This window comes from Giraffa tippelskirchi, chromosome 2, assembly GCF_054371585.1.
Source record: "Giraffa tippelskirchi isolate mGirTip1 chromosome 2, T2T-mGirTip1v1.2.pri, whole genome shotgun sequence".
Lineage (NCBI taxonomy): Eukaryota > Metazoa > Chordata > Mammalia > Artiodactyla > Giraffidae > Giraffa > Giraffa tippelskirchi.
The window spans coordinates 73,054,473-73,081,882 of record NC_137276.1 but is presented as its reverse complement, the minus strand read 5'-3'; the positions used below and the strand labels follow the sequence as shown (position 1 = coordinate 73,081,882).

At 38.0% G+C, this 27,410-nt stretch overlaps 1 protein-coding gene across 8 annotated transcripts in view; it reads right to left on the bottom strand.

Annotated features, from left to right (window-relative positions):
- The window catches only part of LOC145537959 (uncharacterized), a 475,282-nt gene that overhangs the window by 446,051 nt on the left and 1,821 nt on the right, over window positions 1–27,410 (bottom strand). For 3 of the 8 annotated variants that reach the window (XM_081569004.1, XM_081569005.1, XM_081569010.1), the window contains exon 2: window positions 13,456–13,565. The exons of 4 other annotated variants lie outside the window; for them this stretch is intronic. The gene's annotated coding sequence lies outside the window, so the exon portion shown is untranslated. Of the gene's footprint in view, window positions 1–13,441; window positions 13,566–27,410 lie in introns of all 8 variants that reach the window. One more of the 8 variants, XM_081569007.1, reaches the window with a different exon arrangement.

Genomic DNA, 27,410 nt, shown 5'->3' with positions numbered 1-27,410 from the left:
CCTGGTCTGGGAAGATCCCACATGCCGCAGGGGAACTAAGCCCATGTGCCACAACTACTGAAGCCCACGTGCTCTAAAGTTTGGCTCCGCAACAAGAGAAGCCACGTCAATGACAGGCCATGCACCACAACAAAGAGTAGCCTCCACCTCGCTGCAACTACAGTAAGCCTGAGAACAGAAACAAAGACTCAGCGAAGCAAAAAGTAAAAAAAATAATTTTTTTTAAAAGATATTATGAATCTCCATGGGGAATGCCATATTTTTTTTTCAGTCACTTAAATTATCATTTATTTCAGAAATGTGGTGATCATCTCTTAATGAGGAAATTTGTCTACTTATTGATTCTTTCCTATTTAACAAGAATCTCTCAATCCCTGGATTCTTATTCTTTCTTTAGAACACATTCATCTAACTTGCCATGGACACTCTCATACACACATAATTATATTTTAAATTACATTGATTCAGACTTTGAGTTACATTGTGCTTTTTTCTACTGGGCCAAATAATAAATTTGAGCAACTATTCTCCTGTTAAATATAGCCATCAAGGAGAGAAAAACTCCTTCTTATAACTTTAATCTGAGGAAGAAAACTCATGAATTCAAGCACAAAAGCTCTATTGCACTATTTATCCTGACCTTCCGAGCAGAATAATGACTCTCCTTCATATCCCATTTCTTTTTTCCCCTAACCTTCATTGTACTCATGACTTCAAATTTTACATCTTATATCTCAGCTAGTACTTACTTAAGTTCCTAAAGCAGATTAATTAATTGCTGTTAAACATTCATGATTCATGATTTCCCAGGTGGCCTAGTGGTAAAGAATCAGCTTGCCAATGCAGGAAACATAAAAGATGTGGGTTCACTCCATGGGTCAGGAAGAGCCCCTGGAGGAGGGCATGGCACTCCAGTATCCTTGCCTGGAAAATCCATTGGATGAGACGTCTGGTGGGGTCACAGAGAGTCAGACATGGCTGAAGCAACTTAGCACGCATGCATTTGTGATTCAGGCTACAGATTCACTCTATGGGAAGAGTACCCTCCAGAGTGAAGAAGAACTGGGAGTCTCTCCTGTCCCAATTTACCTTATCAGCTAAATGGTCTCATCCTTTATGCAAGTTCTCTTTTAAAATTCCAGCAACTAATAATAGCTGAAAACAAGCACCACTTTACCAAACACAACAGCACTATTTTAATATACTAAATGCCATCAAAGAAAGTACCACCACTTAGACAGTCTACTCTGTTGAATAATCAAGCATGGTACAATCCACTAATTTACCACATTTATATGAACTTCAACTTATCTTAGCATTATCCTTCGAGAAGATATCGAAGTGAGGTAAACAAGTAGTGGACAACTCAACCCTTAGCTTTATGTGATACGATTCATATCTCATTTAATCATTCATTCAATATAACTATAAATATTCCTGAGTACCTATTTTATCCAATCAAGTATACTATAATCCAATAGTTCCCAGTATTTAGATTTTACAGACTAGTAAAATTCCCAATATATTTGATAGACTAACAAATGCTTCCAACATTTTATTCTGCTGAGGAACATCAAGTTGTGAAAATCAGTGGGTCTCCCAGTGAAAGACTAGAACACAACTTGCTGACGGTACAGGAGTGGCAGGTAAAGGTAACTGAATATAAATGGACAAAACCTCAAGATGAGAAAAGTATAAAAGGTAAAGAACATCCTCTGATCTCAAAGTCAATGTGTTGAGAAGATTTTAAAATGGTAATTAATGCACATCCTTGGCCAAAAAAACTAAAGCTTTGAGGAGGGATAACACCAGAGTTGCAATAACTAGGCAGATTCTTTGCCCAGCTCCCTCCTCCCTACCAGATTCCCACAGACAGGTCCACACTGCCCTGCCTAAGGTCTTAGCCCCTACTAGGGCCAGAAGCCAACTACCTCACAGACAGGAAAATCTTGCTGGGTAATCCTGAGCCCACCCAAGTCAGCTCTAGCCCTAGTTCTGGTTACTGAACTTTCTTGGCGACCAGCCTTTACTTTCTAGCCCAGTTTCAATTGCTCTTCTCTCCTATGATTCTTGATGCTCTCTCTTGGCTTTTCATAGTTCAAGAGTCTCCAGCTGGGCATTATACCACTAAATCTCAGTACCCATGCCAAGGGTCCAACACCTACAGCTAGTTATTCCCAGCACCAGCTCCCACCTCAATTAAACATGTTTCTTCACTTGATCCTCATCCTACAGCTGAGAAACTCCTGCTAGGCTCTCTCTGAACTTGCTGCCAGCCACCCTCTCTGCCTGAACCTAAAGGTATCACCTATTACCAGACTTTACTGATGCCAAATTCTGCCTACATAAGAAGACTGGCTCCAGGAAAGCTGGTAACCCCAGAAATCATGTGTAACATTTTGCTTGCATATATACATGTGTGTGCTTCTCAAGCAAGAACACTTAGAACTTAGATTCCAAGAGTTATATGATTCTGAGAAGATAAAAAACAAAACTACTGCTCTAGGGCCATCTTCTTGACTGATCAACCTGAGTCACAGATTCCAGGCTGGCACTTACTCTTATTTTATAACAAAATCAAGCTTTATGAGAGGAAAGTATACCAAGAACTCTCAGTGTCTGGAGAAACCTGAATTTAAATCTAGTTTTCCTATTTCTTTTCCAGTTCACTTCTGGCCTATGCACTATCTTCCATCAGACTACTTTTACATTTCACTCTGCTGGTCATGCTACCAGCTGTCATCTCTGTTTTTAAATAATACAATGCTTGGCACATCATAAGTACTCAATAAAAATGTCAGCTCTTGATCTTATTTCTCAATCAAGTATGGCCACTTAGTATAGGAAAGTGAAAATTCAATGTTTTCAAGGCTGTTCTCCCTGGAAAATACTGATTTAATTCCTAGGCAAGTCACTTTTCCCAAGAAAAGTAAACTCTTCCAGATGTCTCCTTAGATTCCACAAGCCTATGAGAGGCATAGGAAAACAGCAAGTTGCAGACTGGCCTCGAAGATGATGCTTGTGAACCTATGCCATCAGTATGAAGAAGTGAGAGGATGATGGCCAATGCCTATCTGGGTAAAGCTGTGCGGTGGTGTGGAAAGTTTGTGGGGGGCACTCCAACCACTCTAGGAGTTTTCCTTCATGCTTTCCTGTTGTCTCCCTTTGTCTTTATCACCCTGATGGCTAACTGCTGAAGCATTAGCTAGTAAATGAGGAGCTGACAAAGTGAGATATGAGAATTCATTAGCACTTCCAAAGGGAGCCTCTCAAGGTCTATGTTGAGGTTTTCTCAGATCATCAAGCTGACTCAACAGTCTACATGGCCTATGAAGAAGCAGCCTATTGTCACTTGTCCAGAATGCTGGGTGTCCTGGGTCTAGGACTTGATCTCAGGATCAAATCTCAACTTCACCTCTGGAAACTGATTTCCACTAGGTGGGCTTTCCCTGTGTAGTGCCACCTGTGTACTCTGGCTTCTCATTGCCAAGGTAAGCCTTGGCATACTTCATCAGAAAGATCTAAGACCTTAGATCTTAATCCTTCAGCAAAGACCTTTGATCCATGGTCATTCAAAATGTGTATAATTTGATGTTATAGCTCTGCAGAAGGAGCTCCTCTCACAATTTGATTTTTTTCTGATTTTCACTCTATTTTTTCCTTTATTTATACAGATTCTCCAAGATATCTCACCCACTCCAACCTTGAATTAAGTCTGTCTGTTAATTCTTTAAAGAAACAGTAAAACTGACAAGGTACAGAGAGAGATGATGCAGGTAGTCCTTCTTGAATGCAAAAATTCAATGTCAACTTGGAAATCTTAAAAAATTTACTAAGTTACTGTCATGAGAATTCTAATCATAGAGCAATTCCTACTATTTCTGGCAATTTTTTTAACCCCATGATGCAGTAATACATCTAACTTATTAAGCTTTTTGTATTTGATAACAGCTGTGGTATTTAATCTTTGCCATCATTTAAAATGGAAGCTGTCCTTATTTCAATACAATCAAGTGAACCTAATTTAAATAACAGAGCCTTTTAGAAAACAGAGACTCACCTCTCAATGCAAAGAACAAATATTTGCATTACCTATTTATATTAAAATATGCAGAAATTTCCCAAGCATTCAGCCAAGTTATAAATTTTTATAACTTCTTTGAATTGTTAACATTTTTTTAACACACTGCATTATTTCAGCTTTGTGAAGGGCTCAATAACAATCTTTCTGGTCAGGAAAAAGGAAAGGACATTAGAATAAAGAATGCAGAATAAATAAAAACAAAACAGTACAGCCCGTACATCCACTCATACAAAGACAACCTTCATGGTGAGCTATAAGCAATTATAATAACACAATGTCCTTCATGTTGATTTCAGCAGTGAAAAGAATTTCTCTAGTTATTGAAGACTTTCCTGGCCAAGTTTCAGAAGAAAAAAAATCTGATTCTATCCCAATCTGACTTCTGTGCAATGCAAGTCATGCACATTTTAATCGCTGATATATAATGCTGCCATTCTTCTACGAACTGTTAACAGCTGTAGAAACTATTATAGCCGGCTTCAAAACATGTCTGTGTAGTCAGTGCTCTCCAGACACTTAGCAATCCCAAAGCTATTCCTGGACTCACTCAGATTGCAGTGTGAACACAAAGTTTTGATTTATGTTCCTAATGAAACAACAAACTTCTGATCTTTCCTCTAAATGGCCATTCAGATTACATGAACAGCATGTGCTTCAGGGGAAAGTAGAGGGCAGAATTTACAGAAACAAAAAGGAAGCAAGAAGATAAATGGAGGGGCCACCCACAGTTACCTTAAGGAAAACCCACAGTCATCAGCATAAAGCACTGTATTGGAGTTACATCTTGTGGCCACAAAAGGCACTTGTGCTCATAGAGAAAGAAATAGCAGCAGAGGCTTTGGATGAGGAGAACAACCCAGTGAAAGCATGTGCCCTAAGCAGCGACATGGGCAAAACTTGGTGATGGACATTAACACACCCAAGGTGCTACCCTGACTATGAGCAAAGATGCAAAAAGGCCATGAGATTCTCATTTTAACTGAAAGTTCCACTTCACTGAATCATGACCAAAATCCCCTGAAACTGACAAACTCATGCAAGGGAATTTTTTAGCTGTAGCAATCCAACCGCCCTCAAAAACACAATGTCCACTGGAGATCCTCCTTAAGCTACAAAGTTCCCTTACTCCACATTTGCCAGATACAACTCAAATACATGGGGGTGCTTCCCTAAAACTGCTTTGTTTCAAGCTAGTCATTAAAGGATATCAACATATCATATATCTAAATTGTTCATAAAGAAGGGAAATATTGATATGCAACCAAAATTCAAATAACATCCAATTGTGATGATTAGTGAAAGAAATCTCCCTAGGATGTTCCCTATCTTCTGTTTTCCAATTTAGAGAAGGTATTAAGTTTGTATCTTCTTAAAATAAGTCATTTACTTACTTCCCTCCCTGCTGGCTGAGATAAAGAAGAGAAGCCATAGTAGTCATTAACTTCCCCATCATTGAGAACCCTGTCTATGCTGGGTACAGGAATGCACACTAAAATAGCAAGAGAGTCAGCCTCTGTCCAGGAGATGATTCAAATATAGTTGGGAAAGAAAACATAAATAGGTATAAAAATAAGTAGAGAATAAAAAGTGTTAAGGGTGTATAAGAATGGAGTAATTCTGAGTGAGATGGTGTTGAAGGGCTATATAGCTATGGGCAAGTTATTCAGGTTCTCTGAACTCAGAGTCAAAGCATAAATGCTGGAGGAAGACAGGTGACAGGAAAGCTGTAGTATCTACATGAGATATTGTTCATTGCTCATGTACCAGTTAGAATATATTAAGTAGGTACATATTAAGTAATGGAATACACAACTAGAGTCATTTAAATAACGAAGCCATTAAGTCATCTCACATAACCAGAAATTTGAAAATAGGTAGTTCAAGTCTTGGTCTTGTGACTCAGGATCTTTTTATCTTTCTCTTCTACCATTTGCAAATGCGAATGTTTTTTCCCCATGACTGCTATCCACGTTGCAAAGAGAGTTGCTGTAGCACCGGCTGACATCACACTTACATTCACGGGAGGAAGAAGAGGGAAGGGAAGGTCCCAGTAAACTCTCTTCTAACACTTGTCCCTTTAAACAAGAAAATGAAAACTTTCCCAGAAGCCTCATCCCCAGAGGATTTCTACTTATTGACCAGAATTGTATCATTTGGCTACCACTAACAGCAAGGAAAGCTGGAAATGTGTGTATCTAGTAATGAAACTACTATAATAAGCTTGGATAATCATGATTCAGCCCCACCCTTCAGTACAGTACTGCCAAAAGAAATCAAGTTACATCAGCAAGGAAGAAAGAGTAAAGAGGGTGAAAATGACAGCTAGGTACTCAGTGAATAGTGTCTTCGTGTTCCCTTGTTTTTGTTTTCTATCTTAATGAAATATGACTTCTACTTTTACGTAGAAGACTTTTACTTTATGTCCATTTTGTTTCTAATGATAATTTGGTATAAAACAAATTACCTTTTCTATTTCAGTGCCAGAAAACTATCTTATGAAATGAGATAGGAGGTGTGCTGCTCAAGCATAAAGTACTTGTAACAGATAGTGTTGGTTGTCCACCCTACAAATATTTGCTCCAGTTCTTCTTTGCTAATTGAACCCTGATCTTTATCACCCTCCACGGGGCCACATGTTCAGTGAAAATATTTCTGTTTCATTTCATATTTATCTACCTATCTAAACTATTCCAATTATAATAATTTCATTTCTCAAATCAGTAATTTATTTAGGAATGAGCATGAAACATGACTCATTCTGTCTAATGATTTGTGAGGGGACATCCACTAATGATCTAGGAAAAGTTTTCCTCTTTTGAAAGAGACTAAGTGAGAAATCATCCTTTTCTTCATCTCAGTGAATTGAGGATATGATACCTAGAGCATCAGCAGCCATTCTGCAACAATAAGAGGATAAACCTAGGAAAAGACCAACATGTTGATAACAGTAAAACAGAAACTGGGGTCCCGGTGTCATTGTTGAGCCACTGAATTAACCAATCCCAAAACTGTCCTACCTCTAGGGTTTTTATTATGTGAGATAATAAATTCTTCTTTATTTAAAAGACTTACTGTTTATTTCCTTTGAAGCCAAGGAATCCTCTATGACATGATGCTATTTCTATTAGCATATATACTAGGTTCTAAATTTTCATTAATAAGCTTATTTCACCAGCAGAAGCATCAAGCTTTTATCAGTTCCCAGTTATCAGTAGGATACTGTGTGACTCTTTGATAAGGTCAAGCTGATTTATCATCATACTCCATGCTGCTACATCAGCCTTAGTGTAGAACTAGACATATGAAGTCCACGTGGTCAGAAAATCCAACCTCAGTCACAGTGAAAAAAGGCTTTGAGGCTCTTCAGGTTCACCACTTAAAGATTCTCTATTTCCCCTCAGCCACCCACAACCCGTCTACAGTGAGGTGCCTCATTAATTATAAAAGGAGCCCCATACACTGCTACTAAAGTCACAGGAAAAGGGGCACCAGAAGCTTAAAGAAGAGTTACAGAAATCATGAAATAGTTTGACTGAAAAGTAAAAGAGCTTTGTCTATTTAAAAAAAAAACTGACTATAATTTTGGGCTTCTATTCTTATAAACTAAGATACGTCACCTACTTAAATTATATGGAGGGATTTTAAAAAGATACAAATGTATATAAATTGGAAAAACAGTATTTAGTCCTGGTTTATTTACTATGGTTCATCATAAATGCTCATAAAAATCTTTCTATAGAAAAGATTTTAAATGGTTAAATGTCTAAAATGTCAACTGACACACATGTATTTTTTCTAGAAGTTGTCAGGCACAGCTGAAAGTGAAAGTGAAGTCGCTCAGTCGTGTCCGACTCTTCGCGACCCCATGGACTGCAGCCTACCAGGCTCCTCCGTCCATGGGATTTTCCAGGCAAGAGTACTGGAGTGGGTTGCCATTGTCTTCTCCCAACTGTATAATGCTGCTGCTGCTGCTAAGTCGCTTCAGTTGTGTCCGACTCTGTGCGACCCCATAGACGGCAGCCCACCAGGCTCCACCATCCCTGGGATTCTCCAGGCAAGAATACTGGAGTGGGTTTCCATTTCCATCTCCAATGTATGAAAGGGAAAAGTGAAAGTGAAGTAGCTCGGTGGTGTCCGACTCTTAGCGACCCCATGGACTGTAGCCTACCAGGCTCCTCCATCCATGAGAGTGTTAGTTATATAAAATCTTGCCAAAGAAAATCATATATTATTCCTTTTTTTAAGTTTTAAAAGAAGCTTTATTTATATACTATTCATAAGTGTATAGTTGACCCATTTAATGCATTTAAAGTATGTAATTCAATGATTTTTAGTATATTCACAGGTACATCCAACAATCGCCAAAGTCAATCTTAGAATATTTTGACCATCTCAAAAAGAAATTACATATTCTTTAACTATCACTCCCATCTCCCCTTTCTTTCTTCCATGTATCATTCTTATTACCCAGGACTCCAAGAACTAATGTTTCTCTCCTGATGGTCAGTGAGATTTGCTTCTCTGAACCCCATTTCAGGGTTCCCTTTAAAATGCCCTTTCACTTACTCCTTCTTGTATGAGGGCAGTACCTTAAAAGGGCCTAAATAAACTTCTACCTTGGCAAGGGAAAAAGCACATGGCAAATTTTTGTCCCAAGCTTCATATGCCTACAGAGCCTTAGCAGGACTTAGCATAAGAAGGTCTTAGGCCAGACTCCCAACTAGCTGGGGCAAATCACTTTGCTTATATCTTTATAACATAATTTTCCATACACTTCTAAAATCTGAGCTTGAGGATATCTTAATAGAAATTTCTCAAAAGCAAAAAGAACAAATACTGAAAACAAACAGTATATCCAAGGGCTTCCCAATTGGTGCCAGTTGTAAAGAACCCTCCTGACAATGCAGGAGATATAAGAGACATGAGCTCGATCCCTGGGCCAGGAAGATCCCCTGGAGTAGGAAATGGCAACACACTCCAGTATTCTTGCCTGGAGAATCCCATGGACAGAGGAGCCTGGCAGGCTACAGTCCATGGGGTTACACAGAGTCAGACATGACTAAAGCAACTTAGCACACATGCAAGGGCTATGGAACAACTGGGAAGGTATAACATACATGTGATGAGAATACCAGAAGTAAAAGAAAGAAAGAGAAAACAGCATTTGAAACAATGACAAAATCTCAAATTAGTGTCATACAGCAAACCACAGACTCAGGAAGCTCAGGGGACACCAAGAAGGCTAAATATCAAAAAACAAACAAAAACTGCACACATAAGTATATCATTTTCAAACTACAGAATATCAAAGATAAAGAAAAAATCCTGAAAGAAGCCAGAGGGAAAAGATACCTTACCTACAGAGGAACAATCAACTTCTTATCAGAAACCATGCAAAGAGTGAAGTGAAATATTTAAAGTGTTGAGAGAATAATACAGCCAACCTAGAATCCAGTATCCTAAGAAATTATTCCTCAAAAATGAAAGAAAAAACAAAGACTTTCTCAGACAAACAGAAATTGGGGGGAATTTGTTGCCATACACCTGCCTTGCAAGAAATGTTAAATGATATTCTTCAGAAAGAATGAAAGTATATAGGTCAGAAAGTGACTTAGCATGTACACACACACATGCTTATATACAAGTGAAATGAATGACAGCAATAATACGAGGGATGAGAGGGAGAAAATAGGATTATTTTATTATAAGGTAGTCATACTACCCATGAATGTTATAGTGTTATTTGAAAGTGGACTTGGATTAGCTGTAAATGTATACTGCAAACTCTAAGGTAATCACTAAAAAAAAAGAAGTATCACTGATAGGCTAAGAAAGGAGATAAAATGGAATCACATAAAAATACTCAATTAAAACCACACAAGGCAGAAAAAGAGTGAAAAATAAAAATAGGAACAAAGAACACGGGCAATAAATAAACAGTAACAAATATGTAGATATTAATCCTATTATATCGATAATCACATTGAATGTCAATGGTCTAAATCACCAATTAGAAGACAGAGATTGTTAGAATAGTTCAAAAACAAGACCAACTAAATGTTGTTAAAAAGAAACCCTAAAAAGAAACCCACCTTAAACATAAAGATGCATACAAATTAAAAGTAAATGGATGAAAAAAAATACACCAGGTTAACACTAATGAAAAGAAAGCACTAAAAAGATTGCACTAATGAAAAAGAGCTTCCCTTCTGGCTCAGCTGGTAAAGAATCCAGCTGCAATGTGGGAGACCTGGGTTCGATGCCTGGGTTGGCAAGATCCCCTAGAGAAGGGAAAGGCTATCCACTCCAGTATTCTGGCTTGGAGAATTCCATGGACTGTATAGTTCACAGGGTCACAAAGAGTCAGACACGACTGAGTGACTTACACTTTCTCAGCTACATTAACTTCAGGCAGAGAAGACTTCAAAGCAAGGAAAGTAAGCAGAGATAAACAAGAGCATTGCATGTGATAAAGGGATCAATTCTCCAAGAAGACATAACAATCTTTATCATGTATGTACCTAACAATGCAGTGTCAAAGTATAAGAACCAAGAATTGAACAAGAAGAACAGAAAAACCCACATCACTATTGGAAACTTCAACCATTCCCTATCAGAAATGGACAGGTCCAACAGGCAGAAAACCATAGTTGAATTCAAGAACACCATCAATCACCTGGATGTGACAGATATATACAAACTACTTCATCCAATAACAGCAAGATATACATTCTTCTCGAGCTCATATGGAACATTCACCAAGACAGGTCACATTATGCACCATGAAAAGGCAAACAGTCTTAACCTAGAGTGAGTGACCCTATCCAGAGGATTAAGTTTTATTTCCAGCCCGGAGTTTCATAAAGGACCCCCACATAGTCCAGAAAAAGACTGACAGTGACTAGAACAGTGAGACAAACGTTAAGAAGACATGAATTATCTGATATGCTTAGCATGAAGAAGAGAAAACACAGAAGTCATACTCTTCAAATATTTTTAGAATGGATCATGAAAAAAGGAGAGAAAACATGTTCTATGTCAAAGGAAGAATCCTGGCTGCAGATGAGAGGAATACAGTTTCATCTTGACATGAAGAATTTTCTTACCAACTTCATCTTCTAGCCAATGGATGATGATCTCATGCACATACCACCAACAATGGGCACTCCAGCACCACAAGGGCTAGATGGAAGTCAAGTGGCCATCAGGGAAACCAACAGCTCCTCAGGGAGCCCCTGAGAAACATTTCTACAGCTGGAGCCAGAGAAAACCCAGCTGATTTCCAAGAGCCCCTTTCACAATTAGAGTTGGGTTTTGTTCCCAAGTGGTACAGCCATAAATTTTGAGACTGATTTTCTCTCACAGATCATATACCATCGCCTTGGGTTACTTAAGGTAAATGACTTTATAGTCTCCCCAAAATTGTTACTCATACAAGTTCCTTCCACATATGTGAACTAACATCTTTCCCCAACTTTCACACTGCCTCATTCACTGATCCCCCTGCCTCTAAGATGTCTTGTTTGTTTTTCTTTTTTTTCAGTTATACATGTAATTATTCTTTTTCAAATTCTTTTCCCACTTAGGTTGTCACATAATGTTGAGCAGAGTTCCCTGTGCTATATATCAGGTCCTTGTTGGTTATCTATTTTAAATATAGCAGTGTATAATATCAATCCCAAACTCCCTAACTATCCCTCTCCCCCAACCTTCCCCCTGGTAAATATAAGTTTGCTCTCTTAATCTGTAAGTCTATTTTCTTTCTAAGATATTAAGATAATTGTTAACTTGGTCAGAGTGCCAGCTTTAGGCATTATTTCCCTATATGTCTCCTTTCTATAATTGTCTCTCTGTGGTTCCTTAGATTCTGAATCTTTTAATAAGCTGGTCTAAATTGGCTCTTTGCCCAGTGTGGGGTTTCCCCAGCCTAGATGTGTGAAAAGACACATCACAACCTGTGGCACTGGGGAAGTCCCAAGGCCCCCAAAGGTCTGAACTATTTTATGTTGAATATTAAATGTAGGAGAAGCTTTAATAGTGGGTATGAAAGAGAGGGGGATTTTTCAGTTGTGAAATAGTGACTAGATACTATTTTCATAATAAAAGATCATTTATCTTCATTGACTCACTCATACACACCTCCTTGACTGATTTGTTCTTTTATCAACTGTCCAATATTCTAGCAGCACCATCAAGAGAGTCAGGTCCAAGGGTACAAGCAGTACAACTGGATATTAGCATCTGAACCAAGTGGAAAACCTGGGGTTGCTTTTCTAAAATATTGAAGAAATCTTAGTAGTGGCCAATGCCTAAATGTTTACCACAAAACAAAGACCTTGGACAAAGTTCTGAATAACTTTCATCCACTAACAGTCAATGGAAAATGCCAGTGAATTTTGGGGAAAAAGTTTGCTTACTTTCTATGGATTAAAATGTGATACTCAAGTCATCCAGGTTCTATTAAAATGTTTTCATAGTAACAGCCCCCTTTAATAGACCAGAGGAGAAGAAAAATCTAGGAGAGAGTCTCTTTCTAGTCATGTTACATCTACCCAAGTGTATGATATAATGAAACAAGCAGTTTGCATGGGTCTACTCATCTTAACTGTTAACAGCTTAGAACAAAGAACCAGAACGAGTTCACCTTGGCATGTGGAGATGGAGGAGACAGGAGGTGGAAGATGTTAATCCTAAGCATCTGGATCCACATCTGGGTGCTAAACTTTAAAATCCAGGCAAGGAGAAAGAAGTAGGGTCCATAGAAGTCAACACTCTTTGAGCCCACAACCTCCTCTTTGCTGCCCAATCCCTATTTGCAAAGTGTATGTAAGCTGATAAATTTGCCTGTCTGCTTTGGTCCTTCCTAGGATATACCATCACAAAAGGGACAGAGAGTTCTCTGGGGATGATCTACTGAGACAGTTAACAGAAAAGAGAATAACACCAGGAAAAGAGAGGATGCAAAGGATAGGAGGTATGAATTATTAATAAAAATTATCTTTAATATACACTAAAGGTTAGCATGCACCAAAACTAGTTTACTCAAGCTGCCAAGTTTATTCCTGTCTTAGAACCTCTGCCTGGAATGTTTACCCAGATCTTATCTGGATGTGGATCCCTCTTGTCTTTTAGGTCCAGCTCAAATGCTACATTCACCAAGCAGACTTCTGTTTCCAGACTAAAGTAATCACCCAGTTACATTCACTATGTTATTTTTATGCTAGTACTTCGGCCATTTTGAATTATCTTGTTCCTTTGTTTCCTTTCTATTGTTTATTCCCCCGTTTTAGAGTAAGTTCCACGCAAATAGCAATCTTGCCTGTCTTGTCACTATTATATCATTATTATATAACTCACCCACAGACATGTACCTAATGCATGGAGAGGGTGTTTCAGTCAGTCGGTTCAGTCACTCAGTTGTGTCTGACTCTGCATCCCCATGGACAGCAGCATGCCAGGCTTCCTTGTCCATCACCAACTCCTGGAGTCATGGAGAGGGTATTTAATACACATTTAGTGAATGAATAAATGACCAAGTCAGTGGTGGAAAGTTCTGAGTTTCCAGTAACTCAGAACAGATAATTTTGCTTTTAATGGATTTTCTAACAAATTTTCTTATAGAACTCCATTCCCCAGTAACATTGATACCAGGTAAATGAAGCATGTAAATGAGAAATCCTGTTGTCACTGAGACTATCTAAGCAATTTAAAGAATAAAATTTCTCTAAGTACAAGCTATTATTAGAGAGTATGAACTATCAGACTATGAATCACAATCATAAAATAGAATTCTCTATTACTTACTGTTTCTGACAAATACACCATTACTTCATCTTTCTTCTGACCCCCAGGGAACTGCTATACACAAGGACTGCCTCTTTATTTCAAAAGCAACTTGGTAAGAGTAAAATCAGTAACTTTAAAAGTCTACCAGGCACTTTTCTCCACACCCTCAGCATTTCTTTCACTACTTTCATTGCGTGAAATGATTCCTCTTTAACCTCTCCCCTCACGCTCGCTAAAATCTAAGCACAGTCCCAAATCCTATATCCAGAAGTATGAAGAAGACCAGTGCTATATAAATCTATTATCTCCACCAACAGCATTTCTTGCTATATGAAAGCAATTTTAACACGCTAAAAACAGTCACCTGCTAAAATGTGAAAATTCTCCAACCAGTATGAGATACAAAAAATATTTTTCTTCTCAGACAAAAATAAACACTGTAATATGAAGTGTACTTTGTAAATCAAATAACTAGAAGCCAGATGCCAAAGGGCCAAGATAAAAATAGTTGCATCTACCAGGTTTCCTACATTCTTCATGATAGACTGTCTTATGGGACAATGGCTACATGGAAAATTTATTTTCATTAATGCTGTTCATTTAGGAATTAAATTCTCTTTGTTTTAGCTTTAGAACAACAACAACAAAAAAAAAAACACAAAACATTGTACTATTATCTAAAGTCCGGTTTGCACATTTAAAAATAAAATGTGTCAACTAGGGATTTGCAGACTGTCCTTGGCTTTCAGCTGCAGTACGTAGCTGTGGGCTTTCCCAAGCAGAACAAATGTGTGCGTGGGAGAGAACACACACTGTTGACTGTATCAGGGGAGAGGCCATAAAAGAGGAGATGCTCTGGTGGGAAAGTTCAGGCAGGATTACCAGGAGGTTGGAGAGAATTCCATTAAGTAAGCCAGACGCTCTGCCTCTTTGGGCTACAGAATGCACACAAGGCCAAAACAGAAAAAAAATGTGTAACTGTTCTGTAGAAGCACAAGTGCGAGAACAGGAGCGGAGTCTTTGCATCACATTTTTCCACTGGAGTCCTCTGCTCTCTCCTTTCTATCAAGTTTTCCCAGTTCTTTAGTGGGGGTCAAGTTGCATAGCATCAGAAAAGCTTTTGCTAACACATCTTGCCTAGGGTTGGCCTCCATGTATTTTGTGAGCCTCTATTTGTCTTTACTAATATGTAATAATGCTATACAAACCCCCATAAACTGTTTCTGTTCTCTTTCTAGCCTCTGTGTGTTCTGTTTCTAGGTAGATTATAATCTCCCCATCAGAGATTATACACCCCCTACTTTCTCTCCACAGAGTTTAGTATAATTCTTTCAAAAAACAGTTACTTAATAAAAGCTGGAAGAATGACTGAGCAAATTATATTCTAATAAAGATTCACTTCAAAAATCAGGGGGTTCCATGGAGTTTAGGGAACTGAAATGTGATCAGAGAACAGATTAAGCACATAAGGTTAAACAGAAAGAAGTAAAGAACAACTGACATTGTCCTAGGAGAGGGCAAGAAAAGGACCTCTGATCCAAATAGCACCATTTAAGGGCTAAGCAAAGGAGAGGAGGTATGAAGGGGATCCAGAAAGAGCAGAGACTCAAGGTCAGGAGCGAATTGCGGTACCAAAACCAAAACAAGAGGGTTTCCAGAAGAAATGTGCCAAAATCTGAGCCGAGAGTGAGATACAGTGAGCATCTCTGGGTGTGTGTAAGGAGGGTACTGCGCAGATGGAAGGTGAAAAGAGGTGGGAGGGTACAGACCACAGTGGCAGCACAACCAAGTTCATCTGCAGGATACTGAAGAATTGTTAGGCAGTTTTCCCCCAAACTGCTTTCTTGCAACAAATGCAGTCCCAGGGTGCTATCTTCCCAAACCACACCTATCTCTGAAGATGTGTGATAACTGAAACCTGAGAGTTTCTGAGGTCTCCACAGTGATTAATGTGCTCGTTTCCATGGTGATCCTTTTTGGCACTTCACCTAACTCTCTTTTAAAGGTAGAATAAGGACTAAGTAGATAATTCCCTCTAGTTAAAATCTCTCGGGAAATCAAAGTTGTCATGCCTGGGCTCTATTCCCCCAGCATCCACTGCTGGCCATTGCAGAGCAGCCTTCCCAGATCACCTGATTAATCAGAAGAGGGGCCCAGGAAAGCTCCTAGCTTCTCTGCGTAATCCAAAGGACCAGCAGAAGATATGAGGCAGTGCTGCTGCTGCTAAGTCGCTTCAGTCGTGTCCGACTCTGTGCGACCCCATAGATGGCAGCCTACCAGGCTCCGCCATCCCTGGGATTATCCAGGCAAGAATACTGGAGTGGGTTGCCATTTCCTTCTCCAGTGCATGAAAGGGAAAAGTGAAAGTGAAGTTGCTCAGTCGTGTCCGACTCTTAGCGACCCCATGGATGGTAGCCTACCAGGCTCCTCCATCCATGGGATTTTCCAGGCAAGAGTACTGGAGTGGGGTGCCATTGCCTTCTCCGTGAGGCAGTGCAGTCTCCTCCTAAGGCCCTTTCCAGGCCTCAGGTAAAGCTCAGCCCCCAGGCAGTAACTCACGTGGGGCAAGAGTGCTCTCTTCTTACTCATGTCTACAGCCAAGGTCAGATTGCTTCTCCACGCAAACCCCTTACCAGAGAAAGGAGAGGAGGGCAGTGACAGTGCCATCAGACTGTTTATCTTACCCCCACGTCAGTCAACAGTGTCTGACGCTTTGCAACCCCCCGGACTGTAGCCTACCAGGCTCCTCTGTCCAAGGGATTTTTCAGGCAAGAATACTAGAGTGGGTTGCCATTTTCCATCTCCAGGGGATCTTCCCGGCCCAGGAACCTAACCCATGTCACCTACATCTCCTGCGTTGCAGGCAGATTTTCTACCTGCTGAGCCATCAGGAAAACCCCTTATCTTCCCTTGACCCCTTTTTTTAATAGAGAAAAAGGGAAAGCCATTCAGAATCCATTCTTCCATCACCTGGGCAAATTATACATTAAATCAGTGTCTCTGCACCAGATTTTCTCTCTCCCTGCAGTGCTGTCCTCACTTTCCCAGAACATTCCCCAATTACCATCTATCTCTTCCATGATTATTGTCTAGAATGTGCTTGCTTGAAAGGATGCAAAAGGAATAAGCCCCTCAGACACTAACACATGTTAAGATTTCATGGCATTATTCTGGGTTCTGCTAAAAACATGTTAATTAGATATAGTTTTTGTCCTCAAGAAATGTATAATTCAGTAAATGAATTCCCTCTCCCATTCCTGCCCACAATGGTGGGTACCATCTTGTATCCCCACAGTCTGCCTGAGCTCAGAGGATGTCTGTCACTTTACCTCTTCTAAGTTTGGTGAGCATATTCTTTGATCCCAGTAAGATCCATAGCCCAAAGCAGGAGTTTTTCAAGGAACTAAATTGTGCGGGTTCCTTTTTGGAAAATTTTAAAATTTTATATTCTCTAGTGTTGCCTTCTAATATGTTCATAGGAAATTTTTTGGTCAATAATTTATTAAGTAAAATACTTTCTATCAGTAATATACTTAGAGAATTGCTGCAAAATTTATGGAGTTTCAAGATAGTTAAGAGACCACTTGTTCTGGTTTATGGCATTTCATGATTGTTCTGTTGATACCATCAGATAATTTCTACAATACATACTGTGTATGTTTAGACAAATATAACCTAAAAACCATATAGCATGATTCTGACTGTCCTGGACATGGCCAAGATGGGTTTACTTAGTTTAGATCAGCAGCTTTCATATTCAGTCTCTGATTTCTATTCCCCTTTTTTTAAAAAAATTGGTAGTTACTTACCAATGTCTGTAATAAATAGGGCTGAATAAATAAGGGCTGGGTAGCTAACAAAAAGGAATAAAAGGTAAGTAAAGGTAATGTGAATTCAAAATCATTAAAGTTTTTTCCTGCTTACTATTTCTTTGAAACAATCTAAACTTCTATTCAATGTTTTTACCTTATCTGTGATTATCACTCTGTGAAATCATGACTATCTATTGGAATTGTAAATGCATATATTTGTCTGATACTGTTAAAACAATAACAACCTTAAGGGGAACAAGGAAACTCAATATTTGAAAGCAGGACTGGGATCATTTTCATAGGTTCCTATATTTTTAAGAAGAAAAAAAGGCTAAAGAAAATTATTAAAAGGTGAATACATATGGCCATCAGTATTAGTGTACTATTATTACTATTATCAACAATAAAACACTCTTTATGTGAAAGTTTGTGGGAAAATCTGAGTTGAGAGAATAAAGGTAAAAACATAATACTAAATTGGAAAAATTATGCTGAAAGGGTTAAGAATGAAATTTGTCAATCACGTATAATATTAAGACAACTGCTTACATAATATGCATAAGTCAAAACTAAAAAAGAGGAACCATTTGGTCCAGCTTGAGGCAAAGAACCTAAAAAGAAAAAAAAAAAAAGTGAGGTCAATGTAAAATAGTAAACTATAGTCAAGTACCGGTGAAACAAACAAGAAAAAATATTTGATTTTACTTTCAAGTTCAACTGGACTTTTGAAAACAGGTTGGGTTAACCACTAGAAGGTAAAAGATCATTAACTAGTCAAGGCATCCGTAACTTTACATAGTGAGCAGAGAAATGGTCATAAATGAATCAGGGTTTGAAAGTCCCTGCAAAGGAGATGCCTGTTGTCTAAATTAAGCTGTGACCTGTGATGTATTTTGGCTCCCTCACTTTAGGAAGAAATCAGGCAGATGACACTGGATGAAAAAAAGAAAAATAAACAGAACCTATACTTAAAGGTTTGGTCTTTGGCTGAGTGCCAAGATATAGTAACTTCGTCTAAAAAAAAAAAAAACAGATAAAAATCCATCCTGAATAATTGAAATCCTCTAGCTACATTGAAGCTCAGTGTGGAAGTTACTAAGGCACTTAACGAAAATATCCTGGAACAGGCCTCAGCATGTTAGCCATCAGATTTCCATCTCTCTTACGTTTTAGAAAGTTCCTTTTAATGAAGCATTATTTTAATCTTTAGAAAGTTTTTTTTTTTAATATTTATTTATTTGGCTGTGCCAGGTCTTAGTTGCAACACTCAGGAGCTTTGATCTTCGTTGCAGCATGTGGGATCTTTAGTTGTGGCATTCAAACTCTTAGTTACAATATACAAGTCTTAGCCATTGGACCACCAGGGAAGTTCCTAGAAAGTTTATGTTTTTAAATTTAATATCAGCCTGAACAACTACTTATGAGATGTTGAGTTCCACAAACAGGGCCATCCCTTATGGTACCCGCTAAGTGATGCTAGATGATCCAGCCCTCTTATAGGCCTGAAATTGTCAGTCACTGATTGGCAACAATGCCAGAGAACAATGCGGGAAAATCAACCTTGACATCATTCATATCTCTTCCATCACTGTGGATGATAGGTTTAAATGTCAGGTAATCTAATCAGTGCTTCTTTAGACTTTTAGGTTTACTCATGACTTTTTAAAAATTAAAAATCAACTTAGGATACCCAACACAGAGTGGCAAAGAATGCACACTAAAATTAAAAACAAAACCAAACAAAGTAACCAACTACTAGTCGTCTTCTAAAAAAAAAAGAAAAAGAATGGAATCTAAACATACAGGGAATAGTAGGAAAAAAACAAACACTGAAACATGGCAAGAGCAACTCAGCCTGACCCACTAAAAATGTGGTCTAGAGGCTCTTTTTTTAGTGTTCTCCGTCTCCCTTTAATCACTCCTTTTCCCACATATGGTGTTTGCTTCCCATTCACCCACCAACTCTCAGTTCCCAAGGTAGTTTTCTTCTGGGTCCTCTTCCTGAAAGATCTTGCCATAAGTTAAAAAAGTAGGTATACATTTAATAACATGCTGGTATTTAGCTGAAAACTAAACTTTTGGTTTTAGTGTAAAGGGATTCTCCTCTTAGGAATGTTTGCATCTTGATGGAAAGAATAAATTTCTAAAAATTCAAACTTCCAATCCTACAGCAAGCCATTAGGGAAACTCAATTGGCATTTGGGAACAGGAGTATTCTTCCAGTGCCCCCTCAAACCACTCCAAACTGGAGGTCAGCAGAGGTCTGATTCATTTGTTCTATCTCTATTAAGACTTCACTGACTAAAGATTATCTAGACATCCAAATTCAACACACTTAATTTTTTCAACATTGGAATACTTCTAAAGAAAGAAACTTTCACAGTCTTATTCTATATTATTATCAACCGAGGGCAATTCTGCCCCTCAACAAAATATTTATGGTTATCACAGTGAGATGAGGTAGGAGGCAATTGGAAATACTTATGGCTATTACACTGGTGTGAGGTAGAGGGCAACTGGTGCTACTGTTATCTAGAAGGTAGAGGCCAGGGATATTGCTAACCATTTTACAATGCACAGAATGGCCCCCACAAAGAATTATCAATCCAAAACATCAATGATGCAGAAGTTGAGAAACTCTGCTTTCACATGAGCTAACTGTTAAAGTTGATATTTGAATGATAAAAACATTAATACCAGTGAAATTACTGTGCCCATGGTAAGAGTAAAAATGACCATAATTGGAAGGATTTGCACTATTTTTCTAAGCATTTCTGGAACATCTTAATTCTGGCTCTGAATTATTTAAATTACTTTTTCAAAACAGTCAATTTTATAAAACGAAGAGGCTTTATATAGTTCACAAAAAATTTTCTATTCTGGAAATGAGTTTTGATTAAAATTGGCATTTCTGAAACTTTAATTGCTAGTTATTGCTAGGTAAAAAAATATTTCTAAGACCAGCCAGATGGGATGCCTCAAGATAAGAAATTATAAGCCAATGTTCATACTCCAATCAGAAGAAAAATTCTGTTTATACATTCCTAATTCTGCTTAAATAGTAAGCAATATATTCCTTCAATTAATTCCCAAACTAACTAATTTCCTGGCTAGCTAATTTCCTAACATTGGTTTATTTCCCCCAAATATTACTAGATTATTAACAAGCAGAACACCAACTTTGTAAGAACACTTTGTATATCAGACTCTGTAAATTCTAATGGGATTAGACTAATTACTGATAAGGCTAATTAAATCTCTTTGTAGATATACAGTCTTCCCATAGAAACTTAAAATGTTCATTTTTCAAAACCCATTTCTGATTGAAATATAATGTAGTATTTCAGTTCACATATCCAGAACCAGAACAACACAAATGCCTTCTTGACATTAACACTTAGCAACATTAAGTCTTAGGAACATGACCTCCACCTCTTTGGTAACTTAACTCTCCCACAAAGAATTAGTCAATCCAAAATGTCACTGATGAAAGCTTCCTCTCCTCTTTTTGTCACTCCCCTCTCTTCTTCCTTTTCCTTTCTGCCATTTTGGATTGGAAAGACTTACAGTGGAGGAATGTGAGGAAAACCATAATGATTCCTTCTGTCATCCATGAGACTAAAAACTGTCCCCAAACAGGAAAAGATAGCCAAGTGAGGGCTTTCATTTTCTGAATTCTATCTCAAGCCCTTCCAAACATAAGACTCTTCAAGCCACAAAAGAAAAAAAAAAAAGTTTTTTGAGGGTCTTGCTTTTGGTAGATTTATGGAACTGTTTCCTTTTATTACAGTTTGCTGAAAGTCATTGAGAAAGAACTCCAAATTGAGGTACATCTCTTACTAGTTGCTTGGGTTTGACAAATAAAGCAATCATCAAAATCAAGGAGTGTGCACTTCTTTTAAAAGTTCTATTTGTGTAACATAATATAACAGCAGGATGGGTAGGCAAATAAATGGCATTACTTAACATAATCATTTAATGTTGTATAACCAACCTCAGGTCTCACTGCTTTATGGCTTGCAAAGAGTTTGATGATAACGTTGATTGTTAGTGTGAAGATATAAATTGTTCAGTAGCTAGAGTTGTTAATGAAAGCAAAAGAACACAAAAAAGAAAAATAGGTTTTAGCAGCCCAAATTCATTGCTGATTGCTTGTGCATTCATTATAGGCTGACCAGGGCTAATTACCTAATTAAACTAAAGCTCTGCTGCCTTACAGGAATTTCTAGAGCTATGATGTTAGTTGTCAATTACCTCAGCAGGTCCTGTTGAAATGAGTAGTTAACTCAAGGCCTGTTTTGCTTTTCCCAATAGCAATACATGGCACTCTTGTTGCATAATTTATGCTTAGAATGAAAAAAAAAGTTTTCCTTAAAAAATTCTATGGAAGCTTAACAGTAACAATAACATTAAACAAGAGCTCATGCTCATTTTATTCAATAATTTATACTAAGGAAATTTCAAGATAATCTCCTTTAGAAAGACAACAGAGACACAAAGGAGAAATCAGATACCACTGTATACAAGTTACTAAAGGTTCTCTTCACATGTGGTTTTTAAAAATACATTTTAAATGTGTCTTTTGCAATGTTCTGCAGTATATTATTTAATTTCATATAATATTTTAAATTTATAGGTTTTTTTAAGCTGGAAGAAAGGTAGTAAATCATCTAAATTATTCATTTTACAAATTAGGGAACTAAGGTTCCAAGAAGTGAAATGACCTACCCACAGTCACCCACTGGGTTGCTAGAACCAGAAGTAGAACTGGTATCCTGTGAGTCTATTTTCTTTCTTCCTTGATTCCTGCTTTCCACTTTCAAATAATACTGTCATTTCTCAGGCTTTTTCTAAATGCTGTCCATCTAATTGGATAAGATTTTTTGTTTGTTTGCTTATTTTCAAAAGGCTTTGATTAGTAGCATTTTACTCCTCCAAAGCAACACATATAGACAGTGTCCCTATATAAAGTCAGTCAAATGTCCCAGGAGGTATTCTCAGGTGAACACTCGAGGGAGTACATTTTTTTAAAAAAACTTATTGTTTACCTTGCCCAACTGAAAATATGATAAACTTATGGTAGATTTTATTAATCAGAGCTAATCCAAGCAGCTGAATTGCATCCTGATATTTTTTCCCTATGGTACATGATCCTAAATCAATGGATCATAAGTCATTAAGCAATAATGACTAATTGAGAAAGTCATTTCCCAGGAAAGCACAACTTCATTCAGAAGGGTTTTTCCATACTCACTCCCCTTGATTCTGGGCTATAGCATCTGTTCCCTGCAAGAACACACAACTCTGGAGCACTCCTCTGACCCTTTCACAGTCATTTTTCAGGTAGGCACCAGCAATGAACATCCAGTTTAACTTCTTTTCTGCCAAGTTAAAGAGGATGATTTTCCCTTTCACTGCCTCTTGGAGATGAACATCAACTGTTTCACTACTTGCGATTCAAATCCATTAATTAAAATAAATATAAAGTTTAAAAAAATATTTCTTTCAGCCAAGAGGAAAAGGACAGATGGGGAAGCGGAGGAGGTGGAGATAGCTGATGTCTTCTTAAAGGGAAAGAAAAACAAGAAGCATGAAATTGGGGGAAAAATTAATTAAGAGAGGTAAAGGGTGCTTAGGTTTAATTTACAGTTCAGAACTATTTTGGGTCTTACAATAATTGAACTACTTAAAGGAAGAGGAAAACCTTCCTAATATTAAATTGGTAGAGTGGCTGTCATAATTTTAAGTCACCTCCAAAAACAGGTGATACCTGGCCTTTACCAAGGGCCTCCCTGATAGCTCAGTTGGTAAAGAATCCGCCTGCAATGCAGGAGACCCTGGTTTGATTTCTAGGTTGGGAAGATCTCCTGGAGAAGGGATAGGCTACCCATTCCATTATTCTTTGGCCTTTGGCAGTGCTTCAGACTGAGCGTAGCAAAAATGTTCCATTATTGACTTCCAAAAGACACATCTGTTTTTTCCTTCCTCCTCAACCTCCCTCTCCATGCTCTCAATTTTGAATTTCTTTCTCCCTAGCCTCCCATTGACTGTATGGCAAAGAAGAGAAAAAGGAATCAGTTTAAATCCTTTTCCATCCCAACCCTACATACATCAGTGTGTACAATCATATGGTTAGAAAACAAAGTTACATCACACAACACAACCTCTATAATTTTTTAGTGCAACACCTAAAGTGTGACCTGAATACTACAAATTCCTGGGCTTAGCATATTTAAATAAAGAGCCCATGCAACAAAGTGATCTGATTTCAGATAACCACACAACGTTAAATCAGAGTAGAATGAAGCGGAGTTACTTTATAAGACTTCAGCGGAGATGGATGGAGGAGCCTGGTAGGCTGTAGTTCATGGGGTCGCTAGGAGTTTGAGACGACTGAGCAACTTGACTTTCACTTTTCACTTTTCTGCATTGGAGAAGGAAATGGCAACCCACTCCAGTATTCTTGCCTGGAGAATCCCAGGGACGGGGGAGCCTGGTGGGCTGCCGTCTATGGGGTCTCACAGAGTCAGACACAACTGAATCGACTTAGCAGCAGCAGCAGCAGCAGACATGGACAGAATTAAGAGAGTTATGTTGTTATAATTTTAGATAAATGAAATGAAAAAGAGTATATATGTTTGCCATGCCGAGAACCAGTTCTTCTGCCTTCACAATTTATTTTTTCTTACAACTTGACATTCATTCATGATAATGGATGAAAAATATATGCTAAATTTCTTAAAAATTGAAAGCTACACTAGAAACCCCAAATATTTCAAATATAATTGAGTTCAAAAGTAGAAATTTTTTGTCAATTTATGTATCATGTTCTGTACTAAATTAAAAGACAGATATAGGAGTAAGCTGGCAAGAACTACGGGGAATAAAAGGAAATCTTCTTGCCCACTTAAAAAAAAACAAACAAATGAACTAATATAAGCTAGGAACTCAAGAGCATTTGAGAATGTAAGTATTTTAGTATTCTTTTGACTGGGTCTGAGTGCGATAAAGAGAGATGAACAAAATTTCTGAAAAATGATTTGAGAAAAAGTCAGAAGGTGATCTATCTGTGAATTAAGTAAAATTAGTCCTCATAAAGAAGCGGACCAGAGAAAGAACGATGAAAGATAAAAATACTAACCAAGTTCCTAAAAAATGAAGAGATCTTATAACTAAGCAAGTAGAATTAAGATGCTGTGCGTGTTTGTGTGTGTGTGTCTGTGTGTGTGTGTCTGTATGCTGGGGGTTCTTCCAATTCTTCTTGCTTCATGATTAATTAAGCAACTGTTAAAAAAAATCAGCTTTCCTCATGCTTCTGTGTGCTTCCTTCATTCCTAAATTTAATAGTTAGATGTGGGCTGAAGGTGAGATTTAAGCTTTATCAACCTTACCTACTACCACGAAACTGCCAACTCATGAAAAAGAATATATGGAGAGAATATACTTTAAGAAAGAGATTGCCAAAGCAACAGCTCATCAGCAAGCCCTGTCAGCTCTACCTCCAAAGTAGATTCCTAATCTTTACATTAGTTTTCTTTTCTCTAGATTACTGCCTTCAATTGGGGTTTCCATACTGTTACATTCCACCCACCATCAATCTCTTTTCCAGAGAGAATAGAACAGATCAAGTAATTCTCCTACCCAATGCTCTCTGAAAGCTTCTCACTACACTTTTAATAAAATCTAACTTACTACCATGGCCCTCAACTCCCTATAACCCCGTAACCAGGGCCTACGAGGCTTGTGTAATATGGTCCTTGCTTGCCTCCCCAACTTCATCTCTCCCCAGTAACTCTGAATGTCACCATATAATCTAACCCCACCAGCCTTCATTTGTTTCCAATTCACAAAGCTTGTTTCCACCTGGTCAAAGTCACGGTCTCCAATACTCTGTTTAATATCCTTTAGAGCTATGTTTTCTTAGTCTTGAATGCTCTGACAACCAGATTTTTCCACGGCTGACTCCTTAATACTCAGGAGCAGCGCAAATGTTATCTTCTGGTCACTTCTGACAACTCAGTAACACACAACACACACACATACACACACAAATGTATCATACTGCCACCTTATTTGTCTTCATAAACTCATCTCTGTCTGAAATTATGTTGCTCATTTATTTGTATTATGTAACAACCTCCATACCCAAGATACACACACACACACACACACACACACACACACACACACACTTGTAGGTAAATTCCTTTTAGGGAATTCAGATATTCCTTGTCAAATCCCCAAAGCCTAGAACAATGCTGGTACCCAATAAATACTATTTATCAAATGATAGATTCCATCAATCCCAAATTTTTCCCAAATCTTGTTTCTGTCTTGTATTTCTAGCACTTGTTCACTATCACTTCTCTTTTATCTGCTCTCTTTTCTGAATGTCTCTCGGTCTTCATTTTTTTCGTCATTCATCTATACTGCCACACAAAGGAAAACAGAACAAGGACCATAAAAAGAAGGACGTTAATGGTAATAGAAACTCAGTCAGCCTACGCTACTGACAGTGGGGCAGAAGGCCAAATAAAATGCTTCTTAAGGGCAGAAGCACTTAGGATGAAGTCCATCCATTAGAGAGGTCCTTAAAGACAGTTTCAAAAAGGCATTATGAAAGTAGCCTGTTTGTGGTCTTTAAAAAAGTACCATATGCCTTAAGGACACTTAGCAGTTCTTAAAAACTTTAACGTGCAAAAGGTTCAGATGCAGATTTTGAGATGATCTGAGAATCTGTACGATCAACAAATAACCTCCAGGTGATCCTGGTAAAGGCAGTCTTAGGAAACTTTGAATTCTTTGGCCAGACAAAAAACTGCAAGGACCTGAGGGATGGTATTACCAGGTGAATGGTTAACCAGTAAACATCATCTTTTTCTAAAGATAAATTTTTAAAAATTAGTTTATTTGGCTGCACTGGGTATTAGTTGCGGCATACAAACTCTCAGTTGCAGCACGTGAAATCTAGTGCCCTGAGCACTAGATCAAACTCAGGGGATCAAACTCGGATCCCCTGCATTGGGAGTGTGGAGTCTTAGCCACTGGGCCATCAGGAAAGTCTCAATAATCTTTTTTTCAAATCTCTACACCTTGAAGCTAATTCTAAAGACAAGCAAATTCCATTTTAATATTCGCTGAATATTACTTAAATTCATTGGCCTTTACCATTTTTAGTAACTTTCAAATTATAATAGCTACTACTATGAGAGAGTTACTATGCTCTAAATGCTATCATTGATGTTTTACATATGTATCTTAATATTCCATTTTATAGATGAGCTTCAGCTAAATAAGTACAGACAACTACTAATAAGTAACAGATTTGGAAATCAAATACACCTGTATGTTACTAAAGTCTGTGATCTGTGGAGTCATGTGTTGTGTTGTACAAGTCACTTCAGGTGTGTTTGCCTCTTGGCAACCCTATGGACCATAGCCCATGAGGCTCCTCTGTCCATGAGATTCTCCAAGCAAGAATACTGGAGTGGGTTGCCATGCCCTCCTCCAGCCCCACCCAGGGATCGAACCCAGGGATAGTGCCACCTGGGAAGCCCATGGAGTCTATACCTCCCACTAATTATACCTTAATAGAAATAAAATCAATAAATAAAATCTTTATTTTAGATTTTTAAATGGATAGAGGGCATCTTTCTCTTAAATATTCCTTGCTTTGGAAAAAGACTGCATGGAATTTCATTACATGGTGAATTTTGACAGTATATTTA